We start from the raw sequence: 9,257 nt of genomic DNA, 5'->3' as shown, positions 1-9,257 counted from the left end.
ATATATATATATATATATATATATATATATATATATATATATATAGAGAGAGAGAGAGAGAGAGAGAGCCGAAAAGCGATCAACGTTACTTAAAAGTGAAACTCAACAAAGTGTTGAGACCCACAAGCACAAACACAACAGCGTAACATGAGAACACCAATAACACAAAACAGAACACTCATAGAGGACCACAAACATCTATATGAGGATCGGTTTGTGGCAGAGGCAGGTCTTTGAGATATATGCGTAAGATACCATACACATCAGCCAAGACCCTATGGGTCAAACGGTTAAGGTTGAACAGGACATCCCGAAAAGTAGCATCATTTCTTGCCATCCATATGAACCACCACACTATAAACAACCAAACTCTCCAAATAGTCCTTCACTTCTTTTCGCGTCTACTTATAGCAGGGTCGAGGATAAGATCTAACGCAAAGCAACCCTCCCGCACAACAACTGATGGAGCCCTCCAAGTTTTAGAAAACAATTCTTGAAACACTTCACACGACCAGAAAAGGTGTTGTGTAGTTTCTTCAGCCTGTCGACAAAGCACACACCAATTGGGAAACTGAAAACTCATCCTCTTGATATTGTTATGGGTCTGTATCCGGTCATGAAGAATCAACCAAGCCAATACCTTGGTCCTCGGAGATGGTCCCTTCGCCCATAGAGCATTGTTGAAGATCCAGCCCTGACCTGGAGGTAGAAGAGAACGGTAGACCTTGTGGACTTGGAAAACTCCCGCATTCGAGACTGCACATTGAAGCCAAGATCCGTCTACCCCTACGTCCAAATCTCTGTCAAGAAACAAACGCAATGCCCTAAACCACATTTTCCTCAAATGCGATGTGTATGGTCCACGAGCCCCCCGACGAACAGCAAGCAAATCGATTAGACCAGAGAGAGAGAGAGAAAGCGAGATGTTGTTAGTTAAGGGGCTGTATTTGACTAAAATCAGGTGATTTTTTTAAAATGGCGGAATCAGTTCCTTTTTAGTTTAGTTAAGGGGCCGATTAGATACGATCTGAATGAGGCCGATCAATCTTGATAACATTTTGTGTGACAGGATCAGTAAGTGAACGTTACCTTATGTTGGGAGGTTGCTAGTTTGAATTATCAGGTAAGGCTAAGTCAACGCCAGCTCTCCGTCTAATAAAAAAATATTCAACCAAAACTCATTTCTTGACGTATTCAACCCAAGATTCCAATAGAAAATCATTTAAAAAAAACGCTGCAGCATCGGGGCTTGTCTTACAGGTGCAACAAACTACTTGAGAGGCGATCCCGCTGGGTCCAATTCGGACTGCAGTTCCGGATGGAGCAAAATCGCCGGTGCTAGGTTGTCTTTGACTCTTTCGCACGAGTGCAAACGGATTAGGGTTTGTCAGCTGTCCAATCCAGAATCTAACACTTTAAATCCGTTATGGATGCCTTAGTATGAATGAGCTCCAATTTGTTTCTCACCCTTTTTTCATATGTAAAATTCTTGTTTTCAGTCATCTTTTAGTCTGGGTCCAGTATTACCATCCCTATTTCGGATCAGGAATTGATGCTACTTATCGGATCTCATTCGGATCCAGTCTCGCATTCGAATTTTTATTTTGGATTCATACCTGTTCCCGCGTTGAAGCTTCATGTCATGATTATGCTTTCCACCCCCCAAAGACTTGGTCCTTTTTTTTTGGTTATTTATTTAGTTATTTACATCTCGCTTTCCTCGCTGTCCTTTTCGTACCTTCCCTACGCCGTCCCCGCTATAACAACTCATTGTTGATCCAGAGCTTTCCAGCTCTCTCTCTCTCCTTTTCGTCCTGCTGTAACGTGTGGTTGCGGCAGAGCTCTCTCTCAGAAGGAGAGGCGCGATGACAATCTCTCGTCAATAGAGAGATCCAAGAGGGTCTGGTTTCTCTCTCGCGATTCGGAAGGGGAATCTCTTCTTCGTTCTCCCCGGGAGGTTCCTGTGCGGGGAGAAGAGGAGTTGATCCGCGGGAACTGCGGTCGATCGACGGGATTTGCTATTGTTGCAGGTAGATCTCGTCTCTTTCTCTACGAACTGGGATTTCTTATCGACGGATCTGGTCGAAGAGATTGATTTGGATGTGTTTACGCGGAAATACTTTGGTTTTCCGTTTTCTTTTCCATTTTCTGTCGACATTTTGAGCCCTTTTTCCGTATTTCCGGAATCGGCCGTGATCGATTCTTCTCCGGAGCGCGCGATTTTGCTTTTGCTCGGCGGGTTAGTTGGATCTTGATTTCATTGTAGGTTTCTGGACGAGCTTCTTCATTTTCATCGTTGGTGCAGTCTGAGTTTGTGGCTTTTCTTTCGACGAATAGGCTTTTCGTTCGCGTTCTCTCTGTGGAAGGTCGATCAGGGCCACGTTAATATGCTAGTGCGTTTGATTCTAAATTTTTGATGAGTGAAGGTTTTAATTAGCCCTTTTCATGCAGGTGATTGATTCTGATCGTGTTTTATTACCGTGTGATAGCATTTTCTATTTTCCTACAGGTCAAATTTAAGAGACCGTGATGTCTTCTATTGTGAATTTCGTTTTTCATTTTCTGCGAATTAAGGGTTTTGATGTTTAATTGTTCTGTTACAAAGACCTGCTTGTACTATTTTCCTTTGCTGGAGAGGTTAATTTTAAGTTGCTTACTAATTAAATATTTTTAATCTTTTTGCTAATGTCTATACGATTAACCTTCGGTATAAGGCTTTCGTCGTGCGTTATATCTATGTGAAGATCGATCCATTTTCCATGAACGAGCTAAATAGCGCTTCTTCAAAGACGCCATGATTTCTTTTTCCTTTCTCGGAACTAGGGTGTTACGCACCCCCCTGAAGAAAAAAACGTTTAGGCCTAATTCATGCCCACACCAATTTTCAGAGTTTGCAAATGCCCACCAAAGTTTTTACCTGGGTTAATCAAATGACCCCAATTTAATTACCTCTAATTAATCAGGTTATATTTTTTTAAATGACCATGCTACCACATCCGAAAGCCTAGTTTTTAGGGAACTTTCTGTTTTTGTAAAGCCTAGTTCTTTGGATAAGTCGCGAGTCTCTCTCACAAAGTCGAGGCTCCCTCCCCCCCTCTCTCTTTCTCTATCTTTGTTTTTTGTTCTTCTTATCCATGCTCTCATGGTAGTTTTTTTTAATCTTATTCATCCTCCTCTAAGGCTTATTTATTCATCTTCTCTTCTTCTTATCCTTGCTCCTATGTTACAGCAACACGGCACTTAGGGTGCCAACGTGTCACAGGTACTGGTACCTAGACACGGCATTTGTCATGTCTTATATTTATATTATATTATATATTATATTTTTAAAATATAATTTATATTATTTATATAATATATATTTTAGATATATAATATATATTTTTCAGTATATATTTAACAGTGTCTCCGTATCAACATTTTTTGAAATTACCGTGTTGTACCCTCCTTGCCAGCACCCGTACCCAGGTGACATAGCTTTGCTCTCTTGCTATTCGTGTCACATTTGCAGAGTGTTGAATTACTTGCACGTGGCTTTGATTCTTACATTTGATCTGGTGTGAAGCAAAGGCTTTTGGGTCAAATGAAGATGCATTTAGTTTCGATTGGGATATTTATCGGGTCAGCTATTGAGGAACCAAATGGACCCAGTCGTGGTATTAGTGGGTCGAGTACTTGCTGGGTTGATTGGCTTATTGAAATTTAAGCTGTATATAATTTTTTTTTTAAATAACCAACAATGAACTTCATGGTATAGTGGTTCCCTACAAATGGTCAAACTTTGTTCATATTTCTAGAATAAGGGCAAACAAGTAATTTTATTTACAGTTATAGGGGTATAACAGTAACTTCAAAACATGAGTTAGGTTAACCCAAGATCAATCCAACGTTAGTTTATGATTGGAGTAATTTGATTAAACAATAAGAAATCTGTGGTGGACATTTGCAAACTCTGAAAAGTTTGGTGTGTGCATGAATTAAGCCGAAACATTTGGGGGTAATTGAAAATTTCCCTACATAATATGAAGATCTACTGGTTGCCATAAATAATCTCACGCCTGGTTTGCTGGAAGGTTTATTTTTAAGTTAATAAAGTTTGGATTTTGGAAATAATGAATTCCGATTAGGAAATTTAATTTTCGTTGCCTTCTTAAATGGATGTAGTTGAAGTGCGTGATATATTCAATATGGCATTCATGGCTCCTTTATAATATTTTAATTTTTTTGTAAGGGCGTTATAGTTGCTTCTTTATTATTCAATTTTCTTTCCAAGTGCCCATCTAGAGGATTTTTCTGGTCTCCTTTCAGTTGAATACTTCTTTTCTCTTTGTTCTGCATGGTTCTAAAACTTTGGCACAGACATCCCTCTATTAGTCCATTCGTTTTTTTTCCTGGACTTATTGCTGATCATGGGGATCCTTTGGAATTTTTGAAAGCCCAAGTAACAGAACGGAAGAGGAGGAGGCAGTGGGCTCGGTGGCAAAAAACAGAGGTCTTTCTCTAAATAGAGGTGTTTCAAGGAAAGAGAAGAAAGTTCCTTTGCCAGGTAAGCTTGATTTCTATTTGCTGAAGATTTAAAACCCGTGTCCTGAATTATTTAATTTGACAATACAAAGCTCTTATGGATTTTTTCCCAGTTTTCATTACTCTGTTTTGTCTAGCTTTGTTGACTTATCGGAATCAAAATTTTATATTTGCTCGAGGGTAGAATTTGTCATAATTGTTTCTTCATCATGATAAGCTTTCATGCATTCTGAATGAGTGGTTGGTAAACATAATTATTTAAGATCAAGTCCGTGGCATTGATTAGAGTGTTTGAATTAAAAAAGTTAAGCCAAATTTATACTCCAACAAATGAAAGAGCATATCTATCAATAGATACACTTTTTATTTTGGATCTTTAATTGAAGCCCATGGTTTCATTCAAAATTGTCTGAAATTAGTGAAATCTCTCTGGTCCCCACTATGCCAATTTGATCCTTTGATTTTCCAATGCAGCCAATTTTCTTTGAAAGTTACATTGCAGTTTCAGTTTGTTGATTGATCATGTGTAGTTCTTTGCTGAACTTGTAAGGGTATGGCAAACTGTTTTATGAGCTAAAACTATCGTTCATATGCAGAAAAATATTTCTTGGAATTTCATTTCCAGCCATTGTGCTAGTAACATAATACTTTAAGTGGTTCAATCATATGAAGCTGCATATTGTCTCTATGAGCTGCATAAGACATAATCAAACATCAAGAACAATGCAAAATATTAAATATCTTACAATTAAGAACATGCCACAAGACTCATACTTTCATATTATATAAAAAAATATTATGGCAATAGTTGCACTCGATTTGCAATGCCGGATCATCTATGCTATCTTTGTTGGAGTGTAGAGTTTGATTTCTACTTTAATATTAATTTTTAATTTTTATAGAGGTTAGCTTTGTAATTTTATTCATAATAAAGAGTTTTTACCTTAACTCACTTCCTTGAGCGGAAAAATGGTGGAAAAGCACTTTTACTTTAGCAAATCGCAAAATCCCTCTTCCTTGCGTATGGTTCAGCCCCCAAATCGCTCTCATGAGTCCTAGGGTCTGTGAATACTTCTCTAATGACTTCTACATAAATGAGGGAGTCGGCCTTCAAGAGGTCTTTAAAATCCAAAACTGAAAAATTATGATTTGACCATTTTTTGAAGAGTGTTGACCTTGCATCATACGATACACCTCGTATGATACATGTGATATAGCTACGATATGTACTCGTATCGCAATACGAGTGCATATCGTATTGATATTCTAAAAAACTATGATACACACAACATTGGTTTGTATGACATCTTGATAGTGTTGAAACATTGTGAACATGTCAGTTATTGTTTTTCAAAGAGCCTTATAATTTCCTCTAGATCATAGGACTTTGTGTACTTTCAAGTGAAAGACAAGTCTTGCGCTTGCCGATGTTTTCCAGGACCAAATCGATCTCTTTGCTTTGAAAATATTATGCTATTTGAAATTATGATTTTTCTTTTTAGCAATAACACACCACACACACATAACAAATAAAGCATGAATATAAATATAAATATAAATATAAATAAAAAAATATAGGTTAAGCAAAGAAGCAATAAGACATGAACATGAACATGAAACATAAATATATATATACCCCCAAGATTTTCCCAATATTGTTGCAATAACTTTAAATTCCCGATATTTTCAGAATAACGTGGGGTTTTGCCTGTAAAATCGTTTTTTGGATTTTATAGTGATAATATCGTGATATTGTGAAAATATCACTGATATCTGTGACTATATATATGTATATGTATGTATGTATGCCATTTGGATGTACAATCTAGTAGAGGGAAATACTTTAACTGGTCATATCACAGTTTTGAAGTTAATTCAGTCAAAATGCAATTGTTATGGTTGCAGTTTGACTAATTAAGTTTACCTTCAGATAAGTGCTTTTAAATCAGCCTTAAAGTATAATTCAATTTATGCGCAAGACCCTAAATTCATACTTATTTAGAAAAGTCGCTATAGATAAAAGATTTTCTACCTATATATGATCTATGGCCATATAAGGGCACTTTCAGTGTCATTAAGTTCTTAATGAACTAAATTATATTGAATTTAGAATGCCAAATTGTAACGGCACCTCCCTCCCCACCCTAAAGAAAAAAATAGATACCATCATGTGCCTGTGTATGTGTGTGTTTCGAGTACTGAATTGAACCTACACTTGAATGCTAAGCTTTCATGTTGGACCCTAGTTAATCCTATTATCAAAGTAGTCCCGTCCAATCAAGTCCATATGTTCCACCTCTCTCTCTCTCTCTCTCTCTCTCTCTCTCTCTCTATATATATATATATATATATATATATATATATATATATATATCTTTCCCATACCACATTACTTTTTCCTGCTGCATTACATTGTAGGAATTTTTCATTTATCTGTTTGATTATCAGGTGCATAGTTGACAAATTAGAAATATGGCTCCAAGCACAATCAGGCAGGCATTGGGAGCCATGAAAGATCAGACCAGCATTGGTCTAGCAAAAGTTTCAAGCAATGCGGCTCCTGAATTAGATGTTGCAATCATTAAGGCTACAAGTCATGATGATGATCCAGCGGATGAGAAATACTTTCTAGAGATCCTCAGTCTTACTTCATATTCAAGGGGATATGTCAATGACTGTGTTTCAACCATTTCAAAGAGGCTGGGAAAGACTCGGGATTGGATTGTTGCTCTCAAGTCTCTCATGCTTGTTCACAGGCTCTTGGCCGATGGAGATTCTAGTTTCCAGCAGGAATTCATGTATGCTACTAGGAGAGGAACTCGTCTTCTCAACATGTCAGATTTCAGGGATGAGGCCCATTCACATTCCTGGGACCATTCAGCCTTTGTCCGCACCTATGCACTCTATCTGGACCAAAGACTTGAGTGGCTGGCATATGAGATCAAGCAAAGTAATGCCAAAAACAACCAAAGGGAGAGGAGGAGATCCGATTATTGTGGTGAAGACTATGAGAATGGCCATTCTTATAATGAGAGTAGGGATAAAAGAGAAAGGACTGAGGAGAGAAGGGTGACAACTCCTGTGAGGGAGATGAAAGTCGAGAGGCTTTTTGGCAGGATGCATCATCTGCAGCAGGTTCTTGACCGCGTCTTAGCTTGTCGTCCAACTGGTGCAGCCAAAAACTGCAGGATGGTCTTGATTGCCCTCTACTCATTAGTAAGGGAGAGCTTTCTGCTCTATGCTGACATCTGTGAAATTTTGGCTGTCCTACTCGATCGTTTCTTTGATATGGAATTTCGAGACTGTGGGAAAACTTTTGAAGCTTATAGCAGTGCTGCCAAACAGATTGATGAACTTGCTTCTTTCTACAATTGCTGCAAGGACATAGGGGTTGCAAGATCATCCGAATATCCTCAGGTGCAGAAGATCACCGATAAGCTTTTGGAGACGCTCGAGGAATTTATGAGAGACCGTTCTCGTACGCCCAAGACTCCAGAGAGGCCACGTAAGGAAGCACCTGCCCCTGTGCCGGCACCGCCTCCCCAAGAGGAAGAACAACCTGTGGAGCAGGATATGAACAGCATAAAGGCACTCCCAGCACCTGCTGATTTTAAACCTCAACCGGAGGAACCTCCTAAGAAACAAGAAACAGGGGACTTGTTGAATCTAGCAGAAGATGCACCATCTGCAGATGATCAAGCTGATAGGCTTGCTCTGGCATTATTCTCCGGGCCACCTGCAAAAAAAGATACATGGGAAGCATTTCCTTCCAATTCGGGCGAGGAAGTCACTTCGGCATGGCAGACTCCTCTTGCAGAGAGTGGAAAGGCTGATTGGGAGCTGGCTTTGGTTGAGTCAGCTAGCAACCTTTCCAAGCAGAAGGCCACCTTGGCTGGCGGTTTTGATCCACTGCTCTTGGACGGAATGTATGATCAAGGGGCAAGCAGGCAGGTAATGAGCGCACACCTGAACACCGGTGGTAGTGCAAGCAGCGTGGTGTTGCCTAACCCGGACAAGCTCAAGACAGGTTTACTTGCATTGCCTGCTCCCACCGGTACCCCGGTTGCCGAGGGCCTGCAAGATCCTTTTGCAGCTTCCTTGAGTGTGCCACCTCCATCCTATGTGCAGATGGCCGATATTGAGAAGAAGCAGCAGCTGTTGGTTCAGGAACAGATGTTGTGGCAGCAGTATGCTAGGGATGGCATGCAAGGCCAACTTGGGTTGGCCAAGATTGCTGCAGCTGGGCCGTCAATGTATATGCTTTATGGGATGCCCCCTGCAAACGGTTTCGGGTATGGGCCTTATCACTATGCCACCACTCCTTATTGAGAGCAGCACACTACTGCTGGTCACCACCTACAGAAGGTATTGTTGCTGTTCTCTCACCATCACGACCTACTTGCTCTTGTTCATATTATTAGAGAGGATCGTTGGTGATGATGGCTGTTGTAGGGAGAGAACAGAGGAGAGCGGGATGGGGCGAGTATCCGTTTTATGGTTATGAGTCTTCTTTTCTATCTTCTTATTGGAATACTATTGATTGTCATGTAGTCTATCAGTCGTTAGATATCATTGTAAAATTGGTTGTCAAAAAGGAGTTCTGACTACGTTTTTTAATCTTTTTTAAAAAACGAAGTTGATTTTTTTTAACGTCATTTTCTTTTGAGGCGTTATGTTCTTATTCTTCATTCTCACCTTTTCATTGTTGACCGCCTATTTACCTTTCTCAATCT

General features: G+C 39.5%; 1 pseudogene across 3 annotated transcripts; it reads left to right on the top strand.

The window, feature by feature from the left end:
- Nucleotides 1-1,791: 1,791 nt before the first annotated feature.
- On the top strand, nucleotides 1,792-9,172 carry LOC149831933 (putative clathrin assembly protein At2g25430 pseudogene; annotated as a pseudogene). 3 transcript variants are annotated; one of them, XR_016433316.1, is made up of 3 exons: nucleotides 1,792-2,030; nucleotides 4,437-4,546; nucleotides 6,973-9,172. The product of XR_016433316.1 is annotated as a putative clathrin assembly protein At2g25430 pseudogene, transcript variant X1 (transcript). The 3 variants fall into 3 exon arrangements; XR_016433318.1 differs by having other exon boundaries at nucleotides 1,799-2,030; nucleotides 6,981-9,172; XR_016433317.1 differs by having other exon boundaries at nucleotides 1,799-2,030; nucleotides 4,360-4,546.
- Nucleotides 9,173-9,257: the final 85 nt, after the last annotated feature.

This window comes from Nuphar pumila, chromosome 7, assembly GCF_984573655.1.
Source record: "Nuphar pumila chromosome 7, dmNupPumi1.hap1.1, whole genome shotgun sequence".
Taxonomy (NCBI): Eukaryota; Viridiplantae; Streptophyta; class Magnoliopsida; order Nymphaeales; family Nymphaeaceae; genus Nuphar; species Nuphar pumila.
The sequence above is the reverse complement of the archived record's forward strand: the minus strand, read 5'-3'. Positions and strand labels throughout refer to the sequence as shown.